Here is a 16,774-nt window from a genome sequence, read left to right as displayed (position 1 = left end):
GCGGAAATACTATTTCATTTCATTAATGGAAAATACTGAAATATGCTTACAACCAGAAATGGAAACAAAACCAGCTAGGGCGATGGTAGCTTATCTCTGAGAAGAGATGTGATGGCTACATGCCTCTGAACTGTGTTACAATGAGGCTCGAAGGCCTATTTATTGTTGAGAAACAATGGAAAACCCTTAACATTTCAAAACCTAACCCTAGGAGATGAAACGCCAAACTGTGGGCCCCATTTGGGGTAAATTGGTACATCAACTTCCCGGGGTCGTAACTTTGGCATATGATCTCCGTTTGACGCGTACAATAGCTCGTTAGAAAGATCCATCCAAGCACTACCATTGTTGGAACGGGCGACATCGGTCCATTCGATGGACCCATGTTGCCCCCGGATTCCCCAAAAAACGTCGTTTAGGGCCTCAAAACGGCTCCGGAAGTTCAAGACCCGGAAAACTGCTAAAAATAGTAAGTTGTGCTACAATTAAGGAAACTGAAAATGCTGAGAAAGAAAATGGTGGGGGTCCAGGTGGACTTGGCAGGTGGCCACGAATATCCACCTGGATCATTCCTCCTCCCTTACGAAGCAATGGTCCCCATTGCGTTGAGCTCCTCCATGAGATGAGGAAACTTTTGCTGAATTTGTTCCCTGGTGAGCCACTTGCCCTGCTGAAGGAGTTGGCCTGCTTTGACAACTTGATACAGTTGGATATTCTGTTGGCGAGTGTTCTTGATCTGTGTGTCCATGATCCGATCAGTTGCAACTTGTTCCATGCAATCTGGATTTAATTCTGTGGGTTTGAGCTGTTCTGCAATGTCGGATGTGTCTAGCAATGGTGGAAAGTATGGCCGAAGGCGGTCCACATTTAACAGTGGGTGCAGGCCAAGGAATGGGGGAATGCTGAGCTCAAATGCATTATCTCCCATAGCCTTATTAATGATGTAAGGACCATATCGGAGTGGTCTTAATTTCCGATAGGCTCCAGTAAGGCGTTCCTTTTGCAAATGCAACCAGACTTTGTCGCCCACCTGAAACTTGTGTGGCACCCGATGTTGATCATGTCGCTGCTTGTACTTGGCATTTGATTTCTCAAGAATGTCATGGACCTGTTGGCGAATATGTTGGATGCGCTCAATGAAGCTGGTGGCCTTATCTGTTTCGGACTGGACATGAGCTGAATTTATGTGAGTAGCTACAAGTGGCATGGCCACATCAATGGGGCATAGTGGCTGGAATCCCAAACCCACCTGAAAAGGGCTATGGCCAGTGGAGCTGTGAAGAGCTTGGTTGTAGCTGTGCTAAACATAGGGGAGGCTCTCGTCCCATGTGCGTGGATGCTTTGAGTTATACATGCGCAGAATGTGCACAATCATCCTATTGACAACCTCTGTCTGGCCATTAGTTTGAGGATGGAAGGCTGTGGACTTCGTGAGTTTGGTGTCCAGCATTGACCAGAGACTGGACCAAAATGTGCTGAGAAACCGACTGTCCCGATCTGAGATGATAGACTGTGGGATCCCAAAGTGCACCCACACTCGTTCAAAGAAGAGTTTAGCAGTGGCTTCTGCTGTGATATTCTTCTTGCAGGCCACCATAATGGCCATCTTCGAGAACCTGTCGACGACCACAAAAACACAGTCATTTCCATGCTTAGTGGAAGGAAGGCCTGACATGTAATCCATGGAGATGGATTACCAAGGTCGACTAGGGGTAGGCAACGGGTTATAGAGGCCATGCTTCTTAATGGCCGGTTGGGAAATGGCACAGGCAGTACATGATCTGATGTACTTCCCAACATCCTGTCGAAGATTCGGCCAATAGAAATAATTTTGCAGTACTGCCACTGTTTTCTCGACCCCGAAATGCCCAGCAGCCCGACTGTAGTGTGCTTCCCAAATCATCCTGGCACGCTCACTTGAAGGAACACAAAGGTGACCGAGGTGGCATAATAGGGCATCCTGGAGGTGAAAATCTGCAACATGCTGACCCTCCAAGAGTTTCTGGTATGTGTGGCCAAATTCTGGGTCGCTTTTGTAGAGAAGTGGCCAATCAGAAGTCTCGTGCCCACAAGAGTTGAGCACGATGGTTAACACCATGATCGATGGTCGACTGAGGCAATCTGCAACATTATTGGTGCTGCCCTTCTTATACTTGATATTCAAGTGGAACTGTTGCAGGTATGTAGACCACTTCTGATGGCGATCATTCTGCAATTTCCCTTGGGTCTGTATGAACTGCAGGGGTCAGTGGTCTGTGTGGATGACGGTTTCCTTCCCCAAAATGTAATGTTTCCATTGTCGGGAGGCCTGTACAATGGAATACATCTCTTTATCATAAGTGGGGTACTTCCGGACTGTGTCTGAAAGTGTTTCACTGTGATATGCCACTGGATGCCCATGTTGAGTAAGGACTGCCCCAATAGCATAGTCAGAGGCATATGTCTCGACCTCAAATGGTTGTTGTAAATCTGGTAACGCGAGCACTGGTGTCGTGCAGAGGCGATCCTTCAACTCCATGAATGCCTTCTGTTGAGATTCAGACCAAAAGAATTTTGCTTTCGCCTCTCCCTTGGTGACTTGACTCAAGGGCCAAGAAATATGAGAAAACCCCAACACAAACCTGGGGTAGAAGTTGGCAAGACCTAGAAAGTTGCGGAGCTCTGTTAGAGTGGTTGGAGAGGGCCAATCCCGAATGACTTGGATCTTGGCTGGATCGACATGCACCCCCTATTCATCAATGATGTATCCCAGATACTGAACCTGGGTCATGCCAAAAGTGCATTTCTCCAAATTGGCACATAGCTTGTGTTGCCGTAGTGTTTGGAGAACCTGTCGGATGTGGTGGAGGTGCTCTTCCCAACTCTGGCTGAAGATCAGAATGTCATCCAAGTATACTACTACAAAGGAGTTGGTGAATGGCTGCAAGATGTCATCCATTAGCCTCATAAAGGTTGCAGGAGCATTCGTCAATCCGAAAGGCATAACCAACCATTCGAAGAGGCCCTCCTTGGATTTGAAGGTAGTCTTCCACACATCAGAGGGGTCGATTGGTACCTGGTGATATCCTGACTTCAGATCGATCTTGCTGAAATATTTCGCCCCCTTTAGTTGGTCTAGGAGGTCATCAATCCACGAGATCGGGTACCTATTACGGACAGTGATCTTGTTCAGCGCCCGATAGTCAATATAGAGTCTCCACGTCCCATCCTTCTTCTGTACCAACACGATCGGGCTTCCACAGGGCGATGAACTCAGACGGATGTGACCTTTCTGCAGGAGCTCCTAAATCTGCCTCTTGATTTCATTGTTCTCCAGAACGGAGCACCGATAAATTGGTCCATTGGTTAGCGACGCACCTGGGGTCAGATTGATGGAGTGCTTGACTTGACAGTGCAGAGGAACCCCCGCTGGGGAGGTGAAGATGTCCTCGTACTCCTCCACAATCTTGTCCATCTGTAGTTGTCGTGCAGAGGGACCCCATCTAGAGGCCGCGACCACTATCTTCTTCTTTCGTTGAGGGCGTATCATCAGGAAAACAAATTTCCTGGTTTTGGAAATGATCTTACTGCATTGTTTTGCAGTAATCAAAGAGATGGCGGTAGGTGGTGCTACCTCTGGTATCCTGAACAACTTGTTTCCCAATGTAATAATAACAGCATGGGGCCTTGATTCATACACAGCATGTCGCTTCCACAAGTATGGTTGTCCTAGTAATACATCACAAACTTCAAGGGGAGCAATGTCACAAAATACCTCATCCGTGAAGGGCTTGATGTTGTATGGAAGGTGACACTGCTGGCTCACACGAAGATCTCGTCCTTGGTGAAGCCACCCAATGGTGTATGGTTGTGGATGTGCTGTGGTCGGTAAGCCCAACCGCTTCACGACCTCTGCCGAAATGAGGTTCTGTTGACTCCCGCTATCAACAATGAACTGTATCGGGGAGCCCTTTACCCACATCTGGGAGTGGAAGAGACCCTCCTCCTCCTCTGGATCTTCGGGTTCAATTTTCTGGATCTTTGCGGTAGCAACAGTGGCGCTGGGATCTGCATCAATGATCTGCTTCCCCTTTTCATACCCCTTATCGGGTTCTGAATCAGAGTCGGAACATGCATCTGATTCTCAAACCTTTAGCTCAGCCACCAGTGACTGCTTGGCCCGACACTCACTTGTGTTGTGAGTGGAGCTCTTATGGAACTCGCACCATTTTCCAGTGTCCTTTCTCGGCTTCGCGACACTGTTCTTTGCTTGCAGCTTCGGCTGGTTGTCTTGGGCTGTCCCGCCTTGGCTTTGTCCTTTGTTCTGTGGTTTAGGGGCACCTTTCCCCTGCTTTGGATTCGTAGATCCAAAGTCTCGCTTCTTTTGTTTAAACTTCTGCTCGACCTTGACGGCATATCGGTATGCTGCACCGAGCGAGGGGATGTTTAGGAATTGTATTTCTTCCTGGATGTACTTGTGCAGGCAGCCACGGTATTTGAGTATCAAATGTTGCTTCGAATCCTTGATACGCAACTTTGTGCGAAGGGTATGGAAAATATTGGTGAACTCCGGCACGTCTTGGTCCCTTCCCTGCCGCAGCATGGTCCACTTTATGTATTCATCCTCATAGCTTCCAACAAGGTAGTACTGCTCCTTGATGGCATCCCGGAATGAATCCCAGGTGGGTGTAGCTGAAAATAGTGAGCCAGTACTTTCATCCTTCTGCTCGTAGTATGTTTCCCACCAGTCCTTAACGTGGGGGGATGCTTTGAGAAGAGCAAAAACAATCTTTTCCCGACTCGAAAATTCATGAACAGAAAAATAACCCTCTAGCAGATTTAACCATTTATCTATGGCATCTGCGTCTATCTGACCCTCGAATATGGGGATTTCAAAATTAACTTGTACCTTAAAGGGTGTGGTGTTTCCAGAGTAGCTTCTGGAAGTCGATGCGTCGCTTATGGGTAGCCGCTGAAGGATCTAGGCAAAGCTGTCCATCATCGCGTTCTGTTGTCGCTCGAGGGCTTCTTCGAGCAAGATTTTGATGGGATCTCCTACCCCCTCATCTTTCTTCTCATCTGCCATGGGAGGCCGTCAGGATTTGCGAGGCTGGTCTTGCAAAGGTTCAACCAGTTCAAGCCCTAACTCCTTATATCCCGACCTTGTTGGGGACATGCAAAGAAAAACAGAGAAAAAGCAGACCTCTCTGATACCACTGATCCGGATTTAAACAAGAACACAACAAATTACAGAGATAACCATATACAAAAAGATGCAGCGGAAATAATACTTCATTTCATTAATGGAAAATACTGAAATATGCTTACAACCAGAAATGGAAATAAACCAGCTAGGGCGATGGTAGCTTATCTCTGAGAAAAGATGTGATGGCTACATGCCTCTGAACTGTGTTACAATGAGGCTCGAAGGCCTATTTATTGTTGAGAAACAATGGAAAACCCTTAACATTCCAAAACCTAACCCTAGGAGATGAAACGCCAAACTGTGGGCCCCGTTTGGGGTAAATTGGTACATCAACTTCCCGGGGTCGTAACTTTGGCATATGATCTCCGTTTGACGCGTACAATAGCTCATTAGAAAGATCTATCCGAGTAATGCCATTATTGGAATGGGCAACGTCGGTCCATTCCATGGACCCATGGTGCCCCCGGATTCCCCAAAAAACGTCGTTTAGGACCTCAAAACGACTCCGGAAGTTCAGGACCCGAAAAACTGCTAAAAATAGTAAGTTGTGCTACAATTAAGGAAACTGAAAATGCTGAGAAAGACAATGGTGGGGGTCCAGGTGGACTTGGCAGGTGGCCACCAATATCCACCTAGATCACCATGGCAAATAGATATGCTCCCCTCGTCTTACATGCCCAACTTGGTGCCATGCCAATAGACTACCAGAGTAAAATCGTCCAATTTGATGGCATAGGACACTACACTACCCAACACCATGTTAATAAAATGACAGACTAATTTGAACTTCATGAAATTGATATTGTGGATGTCCAAATGAGATTATTCACTCAGACTTTAGTTGGTGATGTTAGAAAATGGTTTAGATCACTGCCTGATAATAGTATTGATAGTTTAGAAGTATTTCAACAACAGTTTTTTAATAGATGGAAAAGAAAAGGAATCCTCTACAGATCCTTTCTGAATATGAAAATATTAGGAGAGGACCCAATGAAACTGTTTAAGATTATTGTACCATATTTAACAATATATACAATGAAATTCTAGTTAATCTTAGGTCCCAACCTGACTTAGCATTAATAAATTTCCTTGATGGTTTTGACATAGACATGGCATTCCAGCTTGGGGAAAGAAACCCCCCAACCCTAGAATATATGAAAAGTGTAGCAGTAGGTGTAGAGGCTAATTTGTTAGCTAAAAGAGCTAGAGTTATGAATGAAAGAAGAGGATCAGCTAAAGATGAGCCTTCACCTTCTGACATTAAAATAGATAGCTTAGCAAAAGGCATGGAAAATTTAATGGATAGAATAGATAATATAGAGAGGAAACCCCAGTGGGATAATCAACAGGCACCTCCAGTTAGAAACCCGAACTTTAGGAAAAACCAAAACCAAAATACTGGAAAAAATGGACCTGATTAGAATATAAGACCACCTTTCCAGGAAAATTATGCAGAAACATCCCATCCTGAGGACCCAGAGCAAGACACACAGATTAACTTGATGGGATTAGATGATGAAGGTATTTTTTTTGACCCAAGACGATCAGGAATTTCATATGTTGCAGAAATTGCAAATCCAGTCTGGAGAGTCATTTGACTATAAACAAGGTTATGATTCAGCCATCTTTGAAGTGCATAAACAGTATAATCTAAGGAGTAAAAATAATTTTGATATCTCTAACTAAACCAAGAAAACAATGCCAAATCAACCAAAGAAAATCAAAGAAGACCCGATTTCTAAAGTCCTCCAGATTCTCCCCAGACAAAACCATAATTCTTCTGGTCCTACCATTGAAGATCTTAGCCCTAATCAACCTTCTAATGATCAACCCTCTTCTTCAACTTCCCTAAAAAAACCAGTGGAAACACCTCAAAATACAAGATCGGAAAATTCACAAAAATAAGTCCCCAATAAAGGAAAACAAAATCATCCCACTCAAAACCCTGTTGTCAAAAGTACAAACCCTAAAATAGAGAAAGCCCCTTTGCCTTTTAGTTTGGGATCAGAGGTGGCTAAGTTAAAGATTTTAGTCCCTTTGATAGAGTTAATCAAGAATGAAACCCACAAAACACAGATAAACCAAACCTTGCACCTTGTTGAAAATGAAGATTCTGTTAACCTGTTTGATGACCAACCTAAACTTATATTTGGTCCAGATGTCAATGGAAAACCATTAGAAGGAGGGATACCACCTTTCTATATTAGCCTTGGCATCCATGACAAAATTCTTCATAATGCAATGTTGGATTCTGGTGCCTCCCACAACTTAATGCCCAAATCAATAATGGAAAAAATGAACCTAGACATTACAAGACCTTACAAGGACTTATTTTCATTTGACTCAAGTCAAGTAAAGTGTCTGGGGTTGATTAAAGACCTATGTGTTACCTTAGTGCAACATCCTGATAAGAGCATCCTTATGGACATTGTAGTCACTGACATCCCACCGAAGAATGGCATGGTGTTATCCAAGTCATGGGGAGCCAAACTTCAGGGATCTCTACAACTTGATATGTCATATGCAACAATTTCTATTTTTGGACAACCCAAGAAATTATACCAAGAAACTTTAATGAAATACATGGTGAGTAGCCAAGATCGGCCTCAAAACTTTCCTATCTACTCTGTACATTCAGACATTGATTATTTTATTTTGTATAATATTGATGAAACACAAGGAACTCTTTTAGATAGTATTGATACGGAACCAAAAGAATTTGTAGTTTCAAAACAAAAGGAAATTGTCCAAACTTTAGAACTTTCCACTAAACAAGATAGTCAAGTTGAGGAAAAATTGGTCGAAATAGATGATACGAATTATGAACATGAGATATTGTGGCATCTTGAGTTTGATGGGCCAGTAAATAAGTTTGGAGCAGGAGCAAGAGTCTAGATATACAATCTAGAGAATGATTATTCAGAAGGCTATTCATATAGACTAAATTTTAAATGTACTAACAATATGGCTGAGTATGAATCACTACTTTTAGGTCTTAAATTAGTTGGGAAGCTAGGAGCTATAAGAGTTTCTATTATGGAAGACTCTAAATTAGTGATAAAACAAATTAATGTTGTTTATATGACCAAAGATCCTAGATTAAGTTGTTACAGAGGAACCATTGTAGAAATACTAAACACTTTCTTAGAAACCAAAGTTGTTGTAATTCCTAGAAAACATAATATGCGGGCTCATAGTTTAGAAATGTTTGCTAACCCCTGCAAGTTACCCTTTCAACCTAACTATCATTACACTACTAACGTAAGGCACATGCCTGTAATCCCAGATAATTTGAAGAACTGGAAAATATTTGCTGATGATAAACAAATAAACAACGTTTTGATTTCAGAACAAGAATTTGTAAATTTAATTATAGATACTGACACATAAATAGACCTTAACACTAAATATAAAATAGAAATAACTGAGGTAGCAGGTGAAGAGATAGATAGATTCCATCCCACTAAATTCACAAAATCAGATGTAGAAAACCTAGAACAAGTTGAGATTGATGAGATAATTAAAGAAGACATTGAAGTGATTAATCTCAAGGCCAATTTCTTACCCAATGGATTAACCCCTTTGGAAGACCTGTTTGATTCAAATGATGTCCCTAGAAAGCCCAAAATGGAACCTTTGAAATCTGATATGGAGGAGTGTAATATTGGCACTCATGAAAATCCCAAGTTGGTCAAACTTTCTAAATGATTACCTCCCACTGGAAAAGTAAAATACATTGAGTTATTAAAATAATTTCAAGATGTATTTTCCTGGAGTTATGAGGATCTCAAGTCTTATGACACCAGCATCATATAACACACAATCCCTATAAAAGAAAATCAAAAACCTTTTAGACAAAAACTTAGAAGGATAAATCATGTCCTATTACCTTCAATTGAAAATGAAATCCAAAGAATGTATGATGCTAAGATAATTGCACCAATAAAATTTTCTAATTAGGTTTAGAACCTGGTGCCAACTAGGAAGAGAACCGGTGAGATCAAACTTTATGTGGACCTTAGAAACCTCAACAAAGTATCCCTTAAAGACAATTACCATCTCCCCAAAATGGACCATATTCTGCAAAGGGTAGTTGGATCAACCAGGATCTCATTATTGGATGGGTTTTCTGGTTACAATCAGATTTTAGTTCATCCTAATGACCAAGGCAAGACTGCCTTAACTACTCCTTGGGTCACATTCATGTATGTGAAAATCCTTATGGACTAATGAATTCAGGAGCCACTTTTCAGAGGGCTATGGACATAGCCTTTGCCAAAGAAATTCATGATTTCTTGGTGCTATACCTAGATGAAATTACTGTATTTTCAAAATATGACAACCAGCATTTGGATCATCTAAGGTAGGTTTTTATTAAATGTAGGAAATATGGAATTTCTTTGAACCCTAAGAAGTCATTGTTTGGATTAGAAGAAGGAAAGTTACTAGCTCATATAATTTTAAAAGATGGTATCCGAATAGACCATCCAAGAATAGAAGCCATCTTACAGATACAAAGTCCAAGGAACATCAAATAATTACAAGCTTTCTTAGGGAAAATTAACTTTCTTAGGAGATTTATTTCTAATCTAGTAGAATTAATTAGATCACTGAACAATATGTTGAAAAAATATTCGACCATAAAATGGACCATTGAGGCTAAGAAATCCTTTGAAGACATTAAGCTAGCCTTAACTAGAACACCAGTCTTGATCAGTCCAAAATTTGATAGAGATTTCATCTTATTTTCCTTTGCTTCTGAGCACACAATTGTTGCGATTTTACTGCAGAAAAGTGATCAAGGCTATGAACAACCTATTGGTTTTTTTAGCAAGGCCTTGAGATATGCCTCCCTTAAATATAACATAATGGAAAAACAAGCTTTTGCTTTGGTCGAAGCTATCAAGGACTTTAGAGTATATATTTTATATTCACATATAATAGCCTATGTTCCCAATTCAGTTGTCAAAGACATCCTAATTTAGGGTGCTCCAAATGGAAAGAGGGGAAAATGGACTGCTACTATTTTAGAATATGATATAGAATTCAGGCCAACTAAGTTAATCAAGGGCCAAGGTTTAGCCAAGCTTATGGCTAAGTCAAACTGTCAGGCCCTGGATATAAACTTTATTGCTCAAATAGATAGTGAAGAGGAGATGACAACTCCACTAATCAACCAGGCCTTTATTGAATCACCATGGTATGATGATATCATTTATGTTTTACAAAATTTACAAGCTCCTCCAAGATTATCTAAGACCAAAAGTAGAATTTTGAAGATGAAGTCCTTAAAATTTTGCATATTAGACAATGCTTTGTTTTGGAGGAATCATGAAGGTATTCTTTTGAACTGTTTATTAAAATATGATTCTGACAAAGTATTGCAAGAGTTTCTTGTAGGTGACTGTGGAGGTCACCTTTACTGGAAAACCACTGCAGATAAAATTCTTAGAGCTTATTTCTACTGGCCAACTGTGTTTTCTAATGTAGAGAAACATGTGACCTCCTGTCACAAATGTCAAATTTTTGAGGGAAAGAAAAAGCTTCTACCTTTACCCCTAAAACCAATTTCTGCATAAACACCTTTTCAACAATGGGGGTTAGACTTCATTGGTGAGATTCACCCACCTTCCTTTGCCCAACATAAATGGATCCTTACTGCCATAGACTATTTCACCAAATGGATAGAGGCCATACCATCAAGGCAAGCCACTGACACTGTTATCATAACCTTCCCTGAAACCAACATTCTATCAAGATTCAGATGTCCAACTAATCTCATTACTGATAATGCAACAACCTTTAAATCCAAAAGGATGATAGATTTCTACAACAAGCATCATATAACCCTTGGCCATTCCACAACCTAATATCCTTAAGGAAATGGACTAGTAGAATTTTCAAACAAAATCCTGGTGAATATCATAAAAAAGTTGTTGGAGGACAATAAGAAAACATGGAATAAGAAGCTAGTCAATGCCTTATGGGCAGATAGACTAACCAAAAAGAAATCAATTGGTACCTCTCCCTACCAACTAGTTTATGGGATGGATGCTGTTTTCCCATCTTCCTTGGGAACACCAGTAATGATGTTGCTCCAAGAATTGCAGGTTGAACCAAATGACATCCAAAGAAGAATCAACCAAACAATTCATTTACAACAAACCAGGGAAGAAGTGTACATCAGATATCAAGTTGTGCAGGAAAGGATCAAGAATATTTTTGATAACAAGACCACGACTGAGGATTTCTACCTTGGTGACAAAGTCCTAAGATGGGATTCAAGGAGGGAAGATAAAGGTAAACATGGGAAATTTGATTTCCTATGGAAAGGCCCATATGTCATTTATGCTTTCAGAGGTAATAATGCTTTCTTCCTTAGAGAAATTGATGGTACAGAAGTAGAAGGTGGACCAGTGAATGGTCAAATGCTCAAGCACTATTTTGAACCTAACTACTAATTTTTACTTTCCACTGTACATATTCCATTTTTTTTTTTCAAAAAAGTTTATTTTGGATTAGATAGTGGCCATTGAAGTTGAAGCCCAGAGAGAAGGCCCTAAGATTCAAAGGATTCACTATCATAAGTATCAATAATGCAGAGGCACAGAGGGTAATTTTGCAAGGTAACATCAACAACAATTCAAAGGCTACTGATTTACAAAGTTCTTGACATTTCACCAAGAAATGCCATCCCCAAGTGGAGCCATTGTTAGGTTCCTATACCAATAGGAGTCATAATTTGGATTGATTAAGGTTAAGCCTTGTAATATTGTACATACCTTTGCTTTCTGCAAATGTTTTCCATATTAAAAAATTAAAAAATGTAAAGAGGGTATGTCCTAAAAAAATAATCAAAGGACAAAAAGAATGAAAATAGGTCACAAAAAAATGAGAAATATGAACCCCAAGAAAACAAAAAGACCATGAAAGTGTGCAAGTCAAAATGCTACTACTATTTACTTTTTATGCTTAATAAATAATTGTGTGTAGCTTGTCACTTATGCCACAATCCATGAACAGTCAAAATGTTTAAACTTGGCTATTTCATGTTTTCAATTTCAAGTCTATAGATAGAGAATAAAATCTGACCAAATAGTGTAATCTTGACAGATAATTAGATAGGTAGAGTAAATAAAAGGAGCTCAACTGTGTAAACTGAGCCCTTGGATGAAATAAGGTTTCATTTAGATAGTTTGCTATGTAAAGAAAAGAAAATATTTATAAGGGTTTGCTAGCTCAAATGCACCCTAATAAAGTGAAGAAAAAATGGTAGAATAAGTAGATGGGTAAGTAGAAGAAAAGTTGCAGAAGTATGATGATTCGTTAGACAAAAAGCATATTTATCATTAATCATCATATGCTCCAAATATGAATGGACAATCAAGCATCTAAATGGATTTCAAAGTCAATTAATTAACTTCCCCCATTCATTTAACCCTTGTACTTAATTAATCTCCCATAAGAAAGTTCTACGTATTTAAAACATTTAAGTCAAAGAGGCTCAGAGCATTTCTCTGACTTTTGGAGGGACCGAACCCTCGGCTCAAAGACTTATGGATATCAAATACTAGATTTCCCTTGTAAAATTCATCGCCCCCATCAGTTCATTCATTTTCCTAATAAAACTGCTTTTCCTAAGGGTAAAACACTTTTTGCCTAGGAAAAGCACTTTTCCCCATATAAAGCACTTTCATACCATAAACCCACAAAAATTCTTTACCCTAAGTATTAATGTAAATATGTGAAAAACATGTAATTCACAAAAAAGCATTGTACTTAGTGTTTTTCCCTTTTCCACCCATTTTTCATATTAATTACTAACTTTTATTAATATATACAAAATCCCTGAAAAAACCCAATTTCCGTATATATTTAATTCCCATGTATAAATTAGCCCTACCCCTTAGTTTAATTATAAACTATATTACTACCCATATCCCACAAAAATAAATAACCCCGCCTTAGCCCTTAATCCCGCATTAAAGCACCCAATGAGATTAAACTCTAAATTAATCTCATACTGCCATAATTAAGTGCCCACCGCCCCCCCCCCCCCACTAGTCTACGTGTAGCTTCCCCGCTCGATCACCGTGCAATCATCCCCCTCCTCATCCGACAACCCTTATCCATATCGGGCCAACCTGATGTTCACCCTTTACCCACACGATAAAGTGGTTTCTCCCCCAGCCTCCAGTGCTACGTGTCATCTGATGAATGGAATCGGGTGGCCCCTCCCGAAATCCACCAAGCTCCCAAAAGCGATGCGATATAAACCATTTACCGCCCTACTGCTACATGACAAATCAACCACTGTTCACCCCATACCCATCAAAACTAACCTTCTATGTATAAAAGCAAAAAAGCCCCAAATTTTTTGTTTTCATTGACATTTCATCTAGAAGCCTCTATACGCATGCATGACACCTGTAAACATCGAATCCACCAACCTACATACAATTTCACTCAAAAGACGTCGTAGACAACCTAATCAGCCTTGCAGCTTATACAAATCCATTTGACCACTTGCAGTCGTCAGCCATCCCGCTCAGAACAAATTCACCCCAGTTCTAGGTATTTAAACTAGAATTCACCAAATACCCCATCTATTTTGAAAGTAACCAGTTGTTGAGCGTTTTAGTTAAGATAAAAATCAATTAAAAACTGCACACCTTGCTGAAACACTGTTTCCTTTAATACTGCAAATTACCCTCCCCCATTACTGAAATCCACAAGAACTGAGAATGGCGGCCCCTATTACTATAGATGTGAGACCTATCTCCACACCCCATTTGGACCTGGACCACCTTCCCTTAGCTGATAGAGATTTCCAGATAAAAGGTACCACTGTTATAGAGCTCCTACTCAAAATACATTGCCAAAGTAGGTATAGGTTCTCGAACCATGCTGATGAAATTAGCCTTTGGGAATCAAATTTTCCCAAGTACCAATTCCCCCAAGTCCACATTTTTCCTGAAATTGTACATATGTGCTATGCTTGCTATGTCCCCAGTCACAAAACCATCATGTCTCATGACCAGAAAGTCGTTTTCACCAGCACTCCTGAGTCCATAAATGAGATGTTGCAGCTCCAGCCAGGGCCAAACCTAACTCCCCTCTCAATTGGAGACCTGTTAGACTTATATCCCAAACCCAACTCTGCAATATTTTCCCAATTGATCCAAACCTTCATCATAGAATAAAAGTAGACCCCCAAAGACCCCCCTCCATATGTAGCAACTATATTTTCTCTTTGGGCCGAAATATTGTATCCATGATATCGTGTGTTTTGGGTTCCTCCACAAGTGAGTACATTGATGAAATCATCCTCGCTTTCATGTCCATCTACACCCTAGGACAACCTCATGCAACTATTTATGACTTTGCCACATTCATAGCTGATAGTATGCATGATAAATTCACAAGAATGGGAAATGAAATTGTTTCCAAGTACTCCTCAGTTCTATACCACATGTTTTTATATTATCAACCAGAGAAATTCTGATTCACCCTTCAAAAGCGAGACACCAAACGTCAGCCCAGGTCAGTCACTTTTTGGACCCCATTGATCCACTAGTACCAGTCTCCATACTCTTACTCTGATTTTATTGATTTATTTGTACACCCAGTCATGACAATGTTGACTGGAAGCCTCCCTCCAAGGATCAGTCCATAAATAAAAAGATTCCTCCAATTATCTAAATAGAACAAAGTTGGTTACTGGTACCTTTACGAGAACCACACAGAGATTAGGATACATGGTTACATGCTTGCACCATAAAAATTTCTAAGATACCTCCCTATGAGGTTGTTTGCTTTAGAATATTACAGGAAAATCATCAATGTAGATGAGATAAATTTTGTAAATGCCAAGAAGAAAGCCAATTTCAAAATAAAATACCGACTAGGCCCCTTCATATGCAACTCCAGAGAGGTTTTCCAAGAGGCAGACTTAATATTACAAAGGATGAAGTTCCAAAGAATTTTTGTCTGGAGATACGATCCTTTGGAATTCATCACAAAGAAAAGACAAAAGGTCAAGCTAGGACGTTTCATTCACCATCCCATACCTGGGATAGAAGCTTATGCAAATCAAGTAGAATGGGTGGAAGGTACCCTAGTAGACCAGGACAACACCAGAGTAGATATTGAGAATGCTCTTATTGATTTATAAAAGCAGCTTGATGACAGCTCCTTTCTGCGGGTACCAAAAAAACTAGAAACTACCTTGAGCACTCCTCCAGTCATGCAGACTCCTCTGAATGAGGAGAAGGTCCCAAAAAGAAACAGAGAAGGAGCTTCCACTTCAGGGATGGGCACCTCTTATTTACAACAAGAATCAAACAAGAGGCAGAGACTGAATCCAACCTCTGAGTAGGAATACACTGAAGGCTCAGCTGAGATAACCAATACAGAAGCAAAAAGAAGTAGGCTTGCCACTCCATCTAGAGGCATAAAAGAGCCTTCCACTTCACAAACACATGTATTGGAAAGGCAACTCAGTGTGGAAGTATCTTCCTTCATAATGCCTGCAGACAAAGACCAAGACATCAAGGAAAGATATAAGGAAACCAAGGCTAGAAATGAAAGGCTCAAAGCCCAAACTTATGCTCAATACCTAGAACTCACCCCTACCAATCAAACAAGGCTAACTTCAACCTTTGACATTAAGGAGGGGAAGCTGCAAGTGACCTTTGTGAAGCCTACAACTCAACAGCCAAGAACAGCCTCAGATTTCAAGAAAATAGATTTTGAAGTGCTGGCAAGGGATATCGATCCCATAGACCATATTGAGCTAAACAAGAAAACAGGGGAGATGATATACTCCACTTTGACTGGAAAGGCCATAGCTGCCCACCAGCTACAGAACTCTTTGAACAATATACCGGCTAAATTCCAGTTAGAAAATGCCTCCTCATAGGCCAAGGACACCAGGATCAAGTCCTTAGAGGACTTAGTAATTGAACTGGGACATGATCCCAAGGATATAAAAGTTCCATAACAACTTATTAAAAAGAAGAATGATGACATAGCTACGTTGAAACAAAAACTAAAGATACCCCAACTACTTCGTCCACAAATAGTAGAGGTTCTAGAAGCCCAACAAAGACATGAAAAACTCATGGACTTAGTCTTGAAGCTGAATGATCAACTCAAGGATACAGAGAAGGAGTTGGACACTTTAATTCAATCAAAGAAAAGTGACTTGGCCACAACTTCCAGAACTGTCATCCCCACAGTATTGACAATAGTTCCTGCTACCCTAGCAGCATCACTGGCACTTACAGCTCCACTTGCAGTAGCCTTGCCAGCAACAACGGAATCTACTACAGCAGCAGGTACATCAGGAGAGAAAGAAACCGAACTTGTCAAAGGCATGGATGAGATGTCTATCTAGGCTACAGAGAGGAAAAAGCTAAAGGAAAACGTGTCAAGTCTAGAAACTGACTGCAAACTTGCCCAACTAGAGAAAAAACAAGAAACACAAAGGGCCCAGAGAATGGGTGAGAGGATCAAAATCCTAGAAAAGGATTTAACACTTGAGAAGCCACTTGGACAAACCAAAGAAATGTTGTGGGCCAATATCAT

At 40.6% G+C, this 16,774-nt stretch overlaps 1 pseudogene across 1 annotated transcript in view; it reads right to left on the bottom strand.

Annotated features, from left to right (window-relative positions):
* The window catches only part of LOC149232303 (tocopherol O-methyltransferase, chloroplastic-like), an 80,479-nt pseudogene extending 63,915 nt beyond the window's left edge, over positions 1–16,564 (bottom strand). The window contains exon 1 of the transcript XR_016248459.1: positions 16,392–16,564. The product of XR_016248459.1 is annotated as a tocopherol O-methyltransferase, chloroplastic-like (transcript). The remainder of the gene's footprint in view (positions 1–16,391) is intronic.
* Positions 16,565–16,774: the final 210 nt, after the last annotated feature.

This window comes from Pinus tabuliformis, chromosome J, assembly GCF_031772625.1.
Source record: "Pinus tabuliformis cultivar Carrire ecotype Pingquan chromosome J, CPIR1, whole genome shotgun sequence".
NCBI lineage: Eukaryota > Viridiplantae > Streptophyta > Pinopsida > Pinales > Pinaceae > Pinus > Pinus tabuliformis.
Note: the sequence above shows the minus strand (reverse complement) of the source record. Positions and strands in the feature narration are given on the sequence as shown.